The 17,124-nt window shown below is 41.4% G+C and overlaps 1 protein-coding gene across 2 annotated transcripts in view; it reads right to left on the minus strand.

Annotated features, from left to right (window-relative positions):
• The window catches only part of Sgpp2 (sphingosine-1-phosphate phosphatase 2), a 117,914-nt gene that overhangs the window by 31,463 nt on the left and 69,327 nt on the right, over positions 1-17,124 (minus strand). The window lies entirely within an intron of this gene.

Below are 17,124 nucleotides of genomic sequence, written 5' to 3' on the forward strand. Positions count from 1 at the left end.
GTAAGGGAGGGAAAAAGGTTTGCTCTCTGCAGCTCCTCCCTTTTTGCTTTTGTTGCTTTTGCTGTCTTCTGCTGCCATGAACTGTTGCCCTTTGCCATTCCACCCTGCCTTGGAGCCAGCTGATTATGGACTAAAACTTCCACAAACCATGAGCTAAATAACCCTCCCTTTTCCTAATTTTGGGCATCTGGTACTTAGTCTCAGCAACAAGAGAAAAATATCTAAGACAGGAGGGGAAAAGGAAGGAAGGAAATTAAAAAAAAAAAAAAGAAGGAAAAGAAAAAGCAAGCTTTCTGGATTCCACAGAACAACTGAGCAACCAGAATAGGGCATTAATGTGCAGGTGATTTATTGTAATCATGTATTTAACAAACACTCATATAGCTCATCTATTTTTCAGGTCCTGTTCTGAGAACTTCATGGACATTGACTCACCCAATCCAGTGTCACGTGTGGCGTGCAGACCCGCATTACAGACAAGCAAACCATTGCTGGCTTGCTGGTCCAGAGGCACACAGAGGGAGGCACACAGGAGGAAGAACTGGAATCAGAATCCGGGAAGCTGGACTGCAGAGCCTGTGCTTTACAAATCACAGGGTTCTGCCCTCTCCAGCTGCAAGACAGTGCTGGACTAAAGACAGGCAAGACACTAGTCAGGCAGCCCTGTCTTCTGGCTCAAACCTCCAAGGTGTCTGTTCTTACTGGAACAATTAGTCAAATATTTTTTTGAATGCCACTGTGACTTTTGAGGAAGGAAGGCAACATACTGGATTGAGTTTAACTTCCCTTGGAAATCAAGAGCCCATAAAATAAATGGCATGGGCACTTTCAAACCTAGAAGAAAGATAACTCAATCTGGAGCTTGTTCAAATGATTTTTCCACGAGGCCATTAGTGAAAAAAAATTCCACCATTCGCTTCATTCTCCTTCCCCCTCCAAGATATAAATCAAGATGTGACGTTCATCCTCTCCAAAAATGAATGGGACTATTAACAACAGACTCATTTATTTTGTCAGAAAGCTTTGCAGGGCTATTTCATGACCTATGATGAACCGGAGAAGAGTGACTATGTTATTTAAATACCTATGTTATTTAAATACATCCAATTCAGCGCAGGGTCTGAGCAGAGCAGACTGCGCACTACCAGCTGGGGTCTCTTAGTTGCTTATTTTTTTATTAGTGCATATCCGTTATTCGTATCCGCACCTAACGCACTCTGATCATCTCCGCGCACATCACTCTGTCGCTCCATCGCCCATTCCCAGATCCCACGTGATGCGCGTGCGCAGGAGGATTGAGCACGACTCCAGGCGCCCTGGCACCGGGTACTTTGTCACGGCTTTAATAAACCTTCTCGTCTTACCATGCCATATTGATCTTGCTCGGGCTTTACTTAGCTTGTGACGGATGGAGTTACCTTACTCTGGAACAAAACCCACTATGCAGGACTATCTCCAAGTCATCTAGATTAATCAGCCGGATTGCCTTAGGAATTCCCACCTCTCGGTGCTTTCTTTCAACTCGCCTAGTTAATACCCGCGCGCAGGCGGGATCCCCCCAGGAGGCGCTGCCAGTGTGTTTGTGTCCTGCTGCCTCTTTGGCCCGGGCTAAACACCAGCGGCCACCGCCTGTGCACAGCAGGCCAAATCCACAGGCTGTAAAGCCTCAGCGACAATGACTCGGATGCCATCGCGGCGGTTTAACCTCTTTACTATCCCCTCATTACCAGGAGCGGTTCTCCGGAGACCGGCTCGGCTGTGTTTGCACCTCCCTCCTGTGAATGTGAAAAGCCACATCCAACACTTTTATCTGGGGAGCTGAAAGACGCGCAGTTACCCCTGACTCCCGAGATCCGCTGGAAACGCATTTCTCAGCTTGGCCCCTTCTTGGCCACCAACAGGAACAGAATACTCCAGACCTAAGGACGAATTCTAGTTCACTCAAAAGCACTTAGAACCCAAAGACACAAAGTTGTAAAGTGAAGACTGATTGGGTTGAACTTTCACGAGTTTCTGTGGCTGCATTTGAAGGATTTTTTTAAGGATCAGGACAATTGTTCATGTCACTTAAAAATACTGTCACAGTTACAGTGTTTCTAATGATTAAATTCCTAATAACAATGATTATACCAACGGCCCTTTTAAATAAGAGAAAACAGAGCTATGCTTTTTCGGGTCACAGGGGAAGAACACCCCTCCTGGAACGCTGAGTCCTGTCTCTGCCACTCTCTGTCCTCGACAGGGAACATGGACTGTGCCCAGCACTATGTTAGGTCCCTGTGCTTGAGCAGAGGGACCAGCCACACACACACACAGCATTTCATCATAATTTTTAAAAATATGCTTTGGAAAAAACTGCCTACAGAATTCCATAGGTGCACATTACAGTTTAGATCTTGAATGTCCCTGAAGGCTCATATATTGAACGTGTGGGCCCCAATGCCTAGCGCTATTGGGAGGTGGAAAAACCTTTAGGAAGTGGGGTCCAGTGGAAGTAAGTTGGTGGGGGAGGATATTGGGACCCTTGGGGAGGATATTGGGACCATGGCGCCTTTCTTTCTCTCTTTGCTTCCCAGCCACCATAAGATGAGTTGCTTCCTTTACCATGTGCTCTCAACATAATATACTGTGTCATCTCAGGCTCCAACGCAACAGACCAATTGGTCATGGCCTGAACACTCCACAACTGTGAGGCAAAACAAACTTTCCTCTTTTCAAGTTGATTCTCTCCAGGATTTTATTACAGTAATGCAAGCTGACTAACGTACTACTTATGAGTATGTATTTACAGAGAGACTTGGGTTCAACCCGGAGGTCTGTGGACTGAGAATTAAGGGGTGATGTTTCAACAAAGATGAGAAGCATCCATGTTGCAAGAACAGTATAAGTGAAAGCTTGTAGAAGTGACAGTGGGGGCCATGTACTGGAAGTTAAAACTAGTAAGGAGGTAAGAACTGGAGTTGAAACTGAGGTGTGCCACCAACATCTCCTAGGATGGCGATATGACCACATCAGGCGGTGGTGCAGGTATGGGGCTCTTAGATGTCTTATACAGGGCTGGAAGAAACACAAAATAGTACAACCACACTAGGAAACAACTTAACAGTTTCTTTAAAAGTTAAGCATATTTTTATGGTAAGATCCAGCCACACCATTCCTAGATATGTATCCACAGGGAAGGAAAGCATATATTGTGCAAAGACTTGGACATGAACGTTCCTAACAGCCTTTCTATAATTGTCCCAAACTGGAAACAGTCCAATAGGTGAGCACATGAACAAACTGTGATACAATCATACATTTGAATACTACTTAGGAACAAAAGAGAAAAAACTACTGGCATAGGCCTACAACACGGAAAATAATGTGAAATGGAGGAGCCAGATTCAAACAAAAGACAAAGAAAAACAGCCCATACGAATGATTCTGTTCATACAGAAACCTTGCAAATGCAAATTACTATGTAGTAACAGAAAGCAATCCCAGTGCTTGCTAGGGAAATGAGAAGAAATCACAAATGAGCCTAGAATACAGGACAGATACCATCTTGGTCCTGGTAATGATTTCAGGGTAGGTACGCAAGACAAAATATGCCAAACTGCATTTTAAATATGTGCCAAACCTCGTGAATTCACTAAAAGTTATTGAGTTATATATTTAAAGAAAGTTAATTGTACAATACATACATCATACTTCAATAAAGCTGTTAAATTTGTGCAAATGATTCTATCTCAATCAGATGTCAAAAATTTGTTCAGAGTTTCCCTGAAATGTCACCAGGCACAATGGCACCTGCCTGTAATCCTGCACTGAGGGAGGCTAGAGCAGAAGGATCCAAAGTTCAAGTTTTAGTTCCACCTGGACAATTTAGTGAGACCCTGTCTCCAAATAAAACAATAAAAGGGCTGAGGGTATAGCTTGGTGTGGAGGCCCTGGGTTTGATCCATATATCACAAAAAAGGAAGGGAGGGAGGGAAGAAGGGAGAAAGGAAGGAAAAAGATTTTCTGAAACTCGAGGAACAAGAAGCAGATATCTGGGCTGGGCTTGATTATGAGTCACCACATATGCAGGAAGACAGGACCTTCTGCCTGCTGGGAGATTGTGAGCAGAGGCGTGGCCAGGCCAGACCTGCATGTTTAGCAGATCCCTTCAATGCCAAGGAAACTGTTGGGATGAGGAGCACAGGACTGGCTGGAAGGAGAGCTGTCAAGGAAATGAAGCAAAATTTGGGTGAAAAATCCGGGTATAATCAGGTCAGCAGACATACAGCCCAGAGAGACCTGAAAAGTGCTTTCCTTTCTGTCTTTTTGTGTTGTTGTTTAAATGAAAGAATGCCGCACAGGCTTATGAGTGCAGAGTGAATGACAGTGAGGGAGCAATCACATAAGCAAAAGAGGGAAGACAGACAGACCGCAGCCCCAGTGGGGATGAGGTACATGGAAGAGCTTTTAGGTAGAGAGGAGCTGAACTGCTGGTCGCTTGGGTACCTCAGTGATCTCCAGCACTACTGCCATGAGAGGAGGAGGGGCCAGCGAGACCACCGGCCTTCTGAGTCACAGGATCATGCTGCTGTACAAAAACTGGTTTTTCTGTGGCCCCATATGGAATCCTCTGAATTGATAGCCTAACTCTATTTCACAAGTGAACACCAAACTGTTTTTTTTTAAAAAAAAAAAAAAAAAAAAAAAAAAACAAAGTTTGAGTTTTCTAAGAATCATTCACCATTTGGGGCAATCAGATCATCAGTGCAAATACTGCTCGAGACATCTCCACAGCCAAACCGTGCTCCCATCCCTGTAGCCGGCACACGCACGGTGACATAGACGGGCAAGAACATACAAAGTGTCTCTGCCCTACGAAATAGTCTAGTGTAGATGAGCCCCAGCAATTACTCACTTTAAAAGTTATTTTTATGATGAAGCATATTATTTATGGGTGTTGGGTGTGGGACCCTCCATCTGTAATCCTAGCAGTGTCAGAGGCTGAAGCAGGAAAATCACAAACTTGAGCCCAGCTTGGGCATCTTAGTGGTTTAGGGAAACTCTGTCTCAAAATTTTAAAAATAAAATATTAAAAAGGGCTGGGGATGTAGCTCAGTGGAACAACCATGGATTCAACCTCTACTATCTCAGAAAAATTTTATAGATACATAAACAGTTTACATTATCTCTGAATTTTATTTCAAGAATGTAAAAGGAGTATTATAATATATTCAGAATACAAAAGAAGGGGTTGCTATCCTAGAAATCCAGACATAAAACAGCCACACACTGTATGATTGCATTATGCAAATGTCAAGAATAGGCAACTCCATAGAAAGAGAAAATAGATTTGTGGTTGGTTGGGGCTTGGAGACTATCTGTCTGAAACCAAGGGGTCAGTCAGTAGGACCACACTTAGGTGGAGGCTCTGGGGCAGAGTCCTTTGTTTGACTCTTTCAGCTTACAGTGATAATAGGAACTCCTTGATGTGTGGCCACATTCAATCCCTGCCTCCCTGGACACACTGCTACCTCCTCTTCTATGTAGGTTGTCCCTCTGCCCTTTTCTTATGGGGATGATTAACACTGGATTGGCCTGCCTGGATAATCCAGGATGACATCATCTCAAAATCCTTAATTACATCTGCAGGGCTTCTTTTGTTTTTTAAGGCAATGTTCTGTTTCTAGGGATGAAGATATGAACATATCTTTTTGGAGGCCACCATTCAAGCTACCATATGTTATAAATATTTAGTGAGTGAGCTTCTACGGACCAGGCACTATGCTAGTTCGGGAAACACTATGAAGAACAAGATAGACAAGATCTTGGTTCTCGTACAGCAGATGAATTGAAACATTAGCAGAAAGAAGGTCAGCTTCTTTGCATTTCATTGGTTCAGTAAAAGGGCATTTTGTAAAAATAGAGAATGCTGGGTCTGACAGAACTAGGAAGAAATGTTTGGTCTAAGATAGTAAAAACCGTATAAATGGTCAACATCATATGTCACTAGGAAATTGCACATTAAAATAACAAGACCTACACCTATTAGACTGGCCAAGATCCAAAACACTGACACCAAAAGACGGTGAGTCTGTGGAACAGAAGAAACTTCTTCATTTCTGGTGGAGATGCGAGTCAGTTTGGAAGCCAATTTGGCAGTTTCTTACAAAAGAAAATATACTTTTACCATGCAGTACAGCAATTATATTTTTCGGTATTTACCCTAGTGAGTTGAAAATTTATATCTACCAAAAACAAAAAAATGTGTATGCTGGTGTTCATAGAAACTTTAGTCATACCTGCCATCTCTTGGAAGCAACCAGCATGTTCTTTAGAAGGTGAGTAGATATATAAATGGAAAATTATTTAATACTACTAAGAAATGAATTATCAAGCCACAAGAAAGCGTGAAGGAAACTTCAGTGAGTGTTACTAAGTGAAAGAAGCCAATCTGAAAAGGCTACATGCTATAGATTACAGCTACAGACTGTTCCAGAAGAGGTAAAACTGTGTGGACAGAACAAAGATCAGGGCATGTTGGGGATTAGAGGGCAGGAGAAATGGAAAAGCAAAGCACAGATTTGTATAGCAATGAAACCGTTCTTTTCGACACTATAATGATGGAAACTTCTCATTATACATTTGGGAAAACCCAGGGAATGTATCACATCACAAATGAACCCTAATGTAAACTATAGACTTTGGGTGACAACAATATGTCGAGGTACTGTCATCAGTTGTAACAAATGCATCATTCTTCTTAGACAACTTTTTTTTTTGACAGGCTCTCACTTTGTAGTGCAGGCTGGCCCAACACTTACTATGTAGCCCAGGCTGGCCTCACCCTCATAGCAATCCTCCTGCCTCAGCCTCACAAGTGGTGGGAACAAATGTATCATTCTGATGTGGGACGTTGATAGGAGGGGAAACTTTTGTGTAGAAGGTAGGCAGAGGGTATAGGGAAATTCTTATTTTGTGCTCAATTTTATTGTGAGCCTAAAAGTCTCTAGAAAATAAAGTCTATTTTGAAATTTCCATCACAGAAGAGAACTATAGTAGTTCCCCATTTAGTTCCCAGGTAAAGAGTGTAATGATTAACTTGGTAGGGCTTGCCTTGCAAGGAGGACTTTGCTCTGCATTGTTAAGGGCCCTCCTACCTAAGGGACCCAATTAAGTCCCATCATCCATCATGCTCTGGACTGAGGCCCCAAAGACTTGACCATTAAAGCAAAAGTCCATGAGGAAGCAACACAGGAAGGAATTATAGATCATTAATGCCTTCAGTAAACAGGCTGGGTCACCCTGCCCAGTGCTGAGAGATGGGACAGGGTAGGTTTCGTGAAGAGGAATTAATCTGTTTTCTTACTTCTACTCTTATTGTGGGGAAAAAGTGTGTGATCTCCTTCACATCCTAGTAGGGAAACACTGGATTTATAGTCCATAGAAGACTATAGAAGTATATATGTAGACAGAAAATCCAGTTTTCTTGATAGTCTACTAATGATCCAAAGCAGAAGAAAGGCTTCCAAGTGAATCAATTCTGTGGATCAGCAGTGCATCTCCATGGTAGAAGAGCCTACAACTTAGTGTTGTGCCGGACGGCTGGACTTACAAGGAGCTGGCAGACAAAATCGGCCTCATCTGGCCATTCCCATCTAGAATGACAGCCGTACTGTCTAACACATCTTCAACTGCAGGACCTCACTTTCCACACTAATGTAAATAAGATCTAAATAATTTAGAACACAGAGGATCCTTGAAATACAATTGTTACTTACAATGCAGCCAATGGGTTTTGGGGGGTACATTTTAGATATACATAATGATAACATTCATCAGAAAGAATTTGTACTTGTGCATGGTATAGATTGCTTCTTTCTTTCCCATTCCCCTTCCTTCCCTTCAACCCCTCTTCCCCTCCTTATTTACAAAAGCTTTGTTCCTGTTTTTCTCCTTCTATGCTTTTTTTCTTATCCCTTCCTTCCTTTCCTCCTCTCCCCTCCACTGTTCCCCTTCCTATTTGAACATTTTCTTCCCATTCCCCAATATCTACTACACATTTTGGTCCTTATTTACATGTTTGGTTTCTCACACCAGAGAAACAATGTGGTATTTAAATATGAGTCACAAGGTTACTGAATGCAGTCACACATTCATTTTCATGTGTACTGCATATTGCTGGCCAACCTGGTCACCTCTATTTCCAAAAAGCTGCTCATGTGAGGCTAAATCCAGGGTTGGAGGCAGCACTGAGAGGTTCTTTTCAAATTACACACACACACACGCACACACACTTTCATGAACTCTAACATCTTTCTTCCTTCTGGTATACCCACAGTTTCCTCCATGATGGTGGAAATCACATCCAATAGTTTCACTGCTATCTAGAAAAAGTGTATGATCTCCTTCACATCCTAGTGGGGAAACACTGGATTTAGAGTCCATTTATGAGTTATTTCCAAAAAGGAACTAGTTATATAATTTTTTAACTACTGGAGACCAGAGGACAATGAGATATAACCTGAAGACTATAACTTCTCTTGATAGTTCACACTCATGTATTGGTTGATTTGGGTAATGAAATACCAGATACCCAAGCATTCTACTCCTAAGTATATACTCAAGAGAACAAAAACTAATGTCCTCACAGAAACTTATACACAAATATAAGTTTCTCAGCGGCATTCTTCTCAATAGCCAAAATCTTTCAACAACCTAAAGTCCATCAACTGCTAAAAGGACAAACAAAGTGTAATATAGCCTTACAATAGATTTTATGTGACTATAAAAAGAAATGAAGTATTGGTAGATATTATAGTTGAACCTGGAGAAACATACGCTAAGTGAAAGTCAGACACTGAAGAGCATAACTTGTGTGACTCCACTTAAACAAAATGTCCAGAATAGGCAAATCCACAGAAAAAGAAATGTCAGTTGTTGTATAGAGCTAGGAAAGAGGAATGAAGAATGACCAATAATGAGTACGGTGGTGTTTTTGTTGGGGTGATAAAAATGTTCCAGAACCAGACAGCGCTGATGATTGCACAACCTTATGGGTTTACTAAATTACATGCTTTAAAAGGGTGATGATCATTCTATATGAATGACATCGCAAGGACAAAAGAAAAACCAGACATTAAGATGGGTCCAGATATACCTCTTCTACTCTGCCCTCAAAGTCCCTCATTCTGAAATGTTATTGACAGCTCCTGCAGATATTGATTTCAGTAGAAGCAAGCTACTGCAACTGTGAATATTAACTTCTTTCTTTCCCCAGAGACCAGCTTCACAGGGCACTGAGGATGCACACAGCCCCCAGAGACCAGCTGGAAAGCCACCTGCACAGCTACAAGTGTGGGAGTCATCGTGAGAGTGGTTTGAGCTGAGCGGGCTTTTCAATCTGGGGTTTTCCAAAGGAGACACTGAGAGCAAGCCCACGTTCTTGTTTACTCTGTGTTCCACCTTCTTCTTCTCCCTGGCATATACACTGCTGTGTGGTCTCCTATTTGGCCTCAGGGAATGAATTAAAAGTAGTTCTTTGTGACGGTCACTGAGGAACATTCTAGAGGCTATGGCTTACCATATGCCAGGAAAAGTTGTTTCTAAATGGTGAATGTCTACTCAGACTTCTTGCATTATTTCTAGTTTTATTTTTTATGTTCACTGTGTGTGAGAGAGAGAGAGAGTGAGAGAGAGAGAGAGAAAGAGAGAGAGAGAGAGAGAGAGAAAGAGAGAGAGAGAATAACTGGGAAAAGCACTTTTAATTGCAAAGTAATAAAACTTTACTCATGCCTGAAGCACCAAGACAAAAGAGTAATAGAGCAAATACTTTATAATGCAGAAGACTATCAGAAATCAGGCATATATCTATATCCGTATATCTACATATATATATAATTTCTAAGTTCTATAAAGGCAGGTAAAATAACTAAGGTACAAATGGCAGGTGAGAAAATAAAATAGAAATAATTAAACCACACTTTTTTTGTTCTTTGTAATGTTCTATTTTATCAAGTTCAGCTTTTCTTCTGATGTTTTAATTTTTGAACCAGGCAGTTCTGAGCTACATCACCTGTCTGCTTGCCCCTTTCTTTCTTTCTTTCTTTCTTTCTTTCTTTCTTTCTTTCTTTCTTTCTTTCTTTCTTTCTTTCCTTCTTTTTCTTTCTTTTTTCTTTCTTTTTCTTTCTCTTTCTTTCTCTTTCTTTTTCTTTCTTTCTTTCTTTCTTTCTTTCTTTCTTTCTTTCTTTCTTTTTCTTTCTTCTTTCTTTCCCTTCCTTCCTTCCTTCCTTCCTTTCCTCTCTTCATTTTATTTATTGAGACAAGGTTTTGTTAAATATCCAAGTTGGCCTCCAATTTTCAATTTCTTTCCTCAGTGTCCTGAGTACCTGGGGTTGCAGGCTTAACTGAAATTTTTAAGATAAATACAAAAGGTATCAAAGGTTGGTGATTAATTCATAGTTATAGGTATGCATTAGGAAAGTCACTTCAAACTATTTGAATTTCTTCTTCATTATTAAGAAAGAGTTGGGTTAAATAATAACATTCATGTAGTGCTCTTTTTTGGAGGATACTTCCCAGGCATTATTTTTATGTTCATTTTATTTTCGTGTTTCATCATCCTTAGTTTACAGATGATGAAATTGACTTGTAAACAAGGTATCTCACCCCAAATAATGTCATGTGTGTACAGGAGCTAGACTTGAATTTATAAGTCTTACTGTCTTTTTATGATACCCACCATCTAGCATCTGACAAATTTAGTACTGCTTCTAAATAAAGTAGGGCATATACAATATAAGAGAACAGATATGTTTCCTTAAAGAACACAAATTCCACTTTCTTAATCCATTAGATCCATCTGGAGCTCAGCTAAGGCCATTTGACTGCCCTTAGGGCTGAGTGATTAAGATATCGCATCTGGTTAGAAAACTGCTAAATATTTATTCCACCATCCCACCAATGAGTGGGTGACCCCGCTGAGGCAAGGGTATCTTTCATCCTCAGAAACACAGAGCACACACAAAACCTAAACTTCGCCCAAGCTCATCTCCTTCCAACACAATCAACTAACAGAAACCTGCAAACAACTCTATTCATGACTGGACTTGGTTAATTAAATCACACAACTGTTAAAAATAAATTATGAGATACACTGTTGTGTGAAACAAGTAAGAGTCTGCAAGAATACAATTGCTTCTTTTTGCATTTTTAAAAATGCATTTATATGTAAGTGTGTGTAGGTACATAAGAAAACAGATGCCAGTCTGGGATAGCAAGGAGATGCGCTTTGCACGATACACCTGCGTGCTGTGTGAGTTTTTCATGCAAAGGATGGGAATTTGCCTGTCACCTTCTCCAAGGAGACAAGCATCACCTGCGGTCTTTACGAGGCGAGAACACCTCGCGCTTTCATACCATGTTTTCAACACCGGGTCAGCAGAACTTTAAGTAGAAAATGTGCGGCTCTCCAGTGGGATGCTTCCTCTGGGTTTCCCAGCAAGCTGTGTCTACAGATGTCGCCTGTGTCCCCAGAGCCCGCTGTCAGGTGTTTCACCTTTCAGATTCTGCTACAATCACGGGCCACTCACCATATCATTTCTGCAACACTGATCTTCAAATTGACTCACTTCATTTTAGTGAAACATTTGTGAAATCATGGCCTGATTGTTAGTTATAATTTCTAAAATGTATTCCATCCAAGACGTAAGTACGCCAACTACAAAATTCATCTTGCAGACTGAGCACTTTTAGAATCACAGTTGTACTGCTATAATTACACAGTTACCTAAACTCACGCATCTTTATAAGACTGTGTCTAGTTTAAGCTATGATTTAAAAAAAGAAATCTCCCAGCCCCAATGAGCACGGACGAGAGCAAGTAGTAAATATGCAGCTATCTCACACTCTCTTAATTCTGTTTTTCAAAATCTAAAGCTCAATAGATTGAGGTAAATTTCTAGATAAATTCTTTGCTGTAAAACTCATGCTACTTGCTATCTGAAATTCAGGAACCTAAAGGATTTGAACAACTTGTACCTCTTGCTATCCAAACCTGCTGCTTGGTTTTGGCCTAAACTGTACTGTTTTCATTTTCCTGATTGAAACCCAGACAGCTCTCTCGCAACTCCTTATACTTACAGAAGTCTCACCTTTGGTGCAGTGTCATTCAGTTCATTCCTACGATGATGGTGAAAGTTGAATTAAATGGATTTGCCTGCACTGCCCCAGTTAACAGGCTGCTTCTGAAGTGGATATCGCAGCAGCCACTGACTCTTTCCTTGACTTTATACCATGGACTAGATGTGCAGAAATGATTCTATCCATAGCAAGTTCAATGGTACTGTCCAGGTGGGAAACAGGAAGTAGTCAGTAAGAATCCCAACTCCGTTTTTCAGAAGCAAGATCCCTCCCACATCAAGTAGAGTGATGTGATGCTGACATCCTACCATCTGTTGTGCTTCTCATCATCTTAGTTATGGCCAACACCACTTGAAAGGTGAAGCCAGAGGATTACGTCCCTACCACCTGTGTTGATGTCACTATGCTTGGAGAAGGAAAGAACTGTGAGAATGACAATTCCTTCAAGATTGTCAGTGCGGGGCATGGTAGCACACACCTACAATCCCAGCACTCTGGAAGGATGAGACAGGAGAACTGGAAATGTAAGCCTAGGATGGGCAATTTAGCAACTTAGACCTTGTCTCAAAAAAAAAAAAAAAAAATGAGGGGAGAGGTGGGCATGCAGCTCAGTGTGAAGGCATGGGGTTCAGTCCTCAAATTAAAAACAACATCAGCCATGCCACCTATGTACCAAGTAGTGGACCTTCCTGGCCAATGTCATCTATAGTAATTTCTATAATAGCAGGAATTTAAGACTGTGGTCTTTGCTATCATTGTCTCCCAGAAATTATGCCGAATGACCCCTCCTCCAGCAAGCTCAGTGTAATGTCAGCAGTCACTATCCCTGAACCCCTGGTCCTGCCAGGGCTGTGTGCAAGGTTATTCTGAGCGGAAGAGTGCATTCACTGATTTAGCCTTCCAACCATCCATCCCTGGGGTGGACAGCTCGTCAAGGATTTGACTTGCCATGGATTTACTCTGCCACTGGGAGAAAGGTGTCAAATATAATGATATCAGGAAGGGAGATAAAGCAAATGTCAAGGAGCCCTGGAAGGCATCTGGGGCTGCATGCAGGATCAGCTGGTTGCCTTTGTGACATCTCCTGTCCTGCTTTTCTGGGGTGGGTATTGCTCTTAGTGAATACTCTACCCAGGTTATTTCCTGGTATGACCATGAATCTGGCCATAGCAACTGCAGGGGGGAATCTCATGACCCACGGGACCTCTAAGAAGTAAGAGTTCTGGGCCAGCACCCCAGCAAAAGCATGAGAAGAGAGAAGCCCTTAGCTCCTGAAGAATTCTTGCTCCAGTCCTAGCCCCAACACACTGAGAATATTCCATCCTCTTTGTATGAATTTAGTCTTTGCTTGTCATGTACCAGTGGCACCATCAATACAATTGACACTGTTTGCTATGGGGCCAAGGATAGGGAAATAACACCCACTGAGACATCATAATCATCATAATCACAGACATTACACTGAATAAAAACCATAATGGCCTGTAATTGGTATATTGATCCAAAGCAATTACTACCAGTGGCTAGAGACCTTTGTCACTTTGCAAGGAAACTGTAACAGTTGGCTCTTTTATCTTCCCTTGATGAGAGACTTGTATATTGAAGGTAAGTGAACCAAAATAAATAAATTTATACTCTTAACATTTAAAGTAAAACAGCAAGCATTCATCATACGCTTTCCCCCATCTCTTTTTACATCATTTCAGCCCTAATACGTTTAAAATATTTCATAATATACTTAATCAAATTTATGGTTCATCATAATTCAATATATAGCTTTTGCTTGAACAGAAGGATTTTATTTTATTTGGCAGTACTGGGAATTGAACCTATTGAGCTACATCCTCAAACAATTTTTTTTTTTAATTTTCAGACAGGGTCTTGCTACATTCCCTAGGCAACTTGAACTTGTAATCCTCCTGCGTCAGCCTCCGAGTGCTGAGATTTTAGGTACTGGCCATCACACATAGTTTAACAGAAAGACTTCTGGCCATTCCTCCCTGTGTTTAGCAACCTTGCTCTTGGTTCTGACCCTTTTTTATTTCTTGATCATATTCCTAAATGGATTATATAACCTTAACAGAGCATCTCTTCACCAGGCCCTATGCTTTCGGTATTTTTCTAGGCCTCCCAAAGCACAGCATTCCCGGAGGGTGTTACAGCAAAGAGATATTCTGGGAGGTAATGCCCTTAGAATGGACCCTTTTTCTTCAGTTTGAAATAAACTAGTGATATATCATTTAACAAGATCCAAAATAAGGCATAGAACACTTACACTTTTTATTTTCTCCCATTCTTATTTTTTTTTATTTTATTATTTTTTTTGCAGTACTGGGATTGAACTCAGGGCCTTTACACTGAGCGATGTCCCCAACTCTTTTTGAGACAGGGTCTCACTAATTTGCCCGGGCTGGGCAACTTGCCATCCTCCTGCCTCAGCTTCTCAGAGTACTGGGATTACAGGATGTACCATCAGGCCTGGTCCATTCCTATTTATTTAAAAGCAGCAAAACACTGCAATTAAAGAAGTGTCAAAAGACAAAACTTTGCACACAGAATAAATGTCCTCAGTCACGGTGTCATTCTAGTACTGATCACTTTTGATGGGAGTCTCCAAAATGAGCTATCATTGCCCCTGCGCTCCTGGCTTTAGTAACATCAAGCTTGAGTTTATGGGCAGAGTGCATTAATAATGAGCTGCTGCTGCCTTTATCTAAATCCTCACTTATTTATATTTATAACCACTCAGGAACCACATAGATATTGAAAACCAACATTGTAAGCAGCAGTCTATATATGGCACGTATTATAAAGCAGCTATGGGATATGCCATAGAAATTCAAATGAAGCAGTGTTTCCACCTTCCTCCTCAAATGACCCTGGAAAGTCTTTCTTATTTTTCTCTGTAGGTGTAACAATAAGGGGATACTGATAGGTTAAGTCTAAATTAAGAATTTATATATAGTACTTTTCTCAAAACACTGTAATGCAATATGGTGTTTAACATTTAAATGAGCAAATTCAAAAATTTAAATGAGCAAATCTCCCATTCACGGAAGGCAGTTTATTTATTCTGTACATATTTCACAGATATTCCTGCAATTCATTCACTTAGGTTCTAAGGGCAAATCTAAAAAACTCGAAAACTTGTGAGGGTAGCATAAGGAACATCTGCCTAGACCTTCCTTTAAGTTCTTATCATACCAGCAGCACCCCGGTAAACTCTTGTTTTACCCTAAAGATTGAGAAAATATTTACTTTTAACATGTTGGTCAAAAAAGTGTTTTGACCTGCCCTATATCATTACCAAAACCCCAAATCCCTAACAAAACAAAAGGACCTCTGTAGACTAAGTTATTTGGGTTTGTGGAACGTGTCTCACAGTTTGCTGGCAGGATGAATTTAGTTGGGAAAAACATAGATGTCACCAAGTGGGGTTCAGGCTCAGTATATTTTGGTATAGCTCTGGCCTCAGGCGGTGGTGAGCTCTGAATCACCCTGAGACAAAGAAAGTGTGACTGCTCTTTGGTTGCTGTCTTTCTACGGCAGCACCTGCTTCCGAGGAAGTCTCCCACGAGTGAGGTCTGCAGCCAACAAGCTGATCTCTGCTACCAAGGGCCTGATTTTAGCCTAAAGGTCGTTAGCATTGAGCCCTTGTTTTTCAGGCAATCTCCCATTCTCCTTACACATTTAGTCAGAGTTGGGTCATTTACAAGGTGTGATCAAAACATAAGATGAATGTTTAAATATCAAGTTTATTAAAGTGAAAGGCGCATTGCCATCAGTCCCCCTTAAATCCTCCCCCTCACTTGGATTGCACTTATCCCATCATTCTTGCCACTTTCTGAAGCAGTTCTGGAAGTCCTCTTTCCTGAATGTCTTTATGAGGTCAAAACTATGGTGAGTGCTTCTGCCTAGCGCCATCCAGTGGGAGGGCAGCCTCGTAAAACCATTACAATGTGTCCTCACCCACCTTTTTCATCAGATCTAGCATGAGACTCTGGCCCTTCCCCAAAGTCAACATGATCACGCAAGGTCAATGTTTTAAATCTGCTCAGGACATGGTAGCAGCAATGCCAGTGCAACTAAAGACCCTCAGGAAAGACTACTTTCAAGAACTGCTTCAGGCGAGAAGGATGAGATAAATGTAATCAAAGCAACGGGAACTATTTTGAGGGGGCAGGCATAGCAAAGCATCTCATTGCAATAAATTTTTTAAAATGAAAACATACATCATAGTTTTGGATCATACCTCATACACTGGCCTCCCGTAAAGAAACAACTGTTGATGTTTAATGGTCTGTCCATGTTGTGAGGTAGTATAGCCCAAGGTCACTTCTGTGACTGTATGTCTTAATGGAATTCAGAAAGGATTTGGGCAGCCATCACTTAAAAGAAATGAGTTATTTCTGGAGGGCTCAGACTCCACGGAGTCAAGCAACAGCAACCTCATCCATCCGAGTCTGAATTACAGCCATCCAAGTCTCTGTGGCTTGCCTTTTCCCTGCCCAGATAGCTGTACACAAAGAAACCAGGAAGTGTAACTTCCTGCTGTAACCCCAGGGATCCAAGCCATTCCTATGGGGAAAACAGTGTGTATTCTTGCTCAAAGGCCATCGCCCTTCTGCTTGTCTGGGTTTGGTCCCTTTCACAAGTGCCCAGATCTTCCCACTTCTCTTACATGGCAAGTAACTTAACCTGGAACTGAATGGTGACGAGAACAGAGGATGATTGTCCCCAGCTCTCAGGCTGAACTGTTTTTTGGCAGATATTCAGGACACTATCTTCTTTTGTTCTAAAGAGCACACAGGTGAGAGAAGCACTGCTACACAATGAGGGGTCCTGTGGGCAGCAGCCCAGAAGCAAACTGAATTACCAATTAGGACGCTTAGAGGAAATGGAGTCTAAGGAAATGCATACAAATAAAATCCCAATATGCAGCCTAACGAAATTATGGGAGCCATAATCACAGGATGCAGAGAAGAAAATTCACTTAGGACAACA

This window comes from Chinchilla lanigera, unplaced genomic scaffold (genome assembly GCF_000276665.1).
Source record: "Chinchilla lanigera isolate Chin_1 unplaced genomic scaffold, ChiLan1.0 scaffold00052, whole genome shotgun sequence".
Taxonomy (NCBI): domain Eukaryota; kingdom Metazoa; phylum Chordata; class Mammalia; order Rodentia; family Chinchillidae; genus Chinchilla; species Chinchilla lanigera.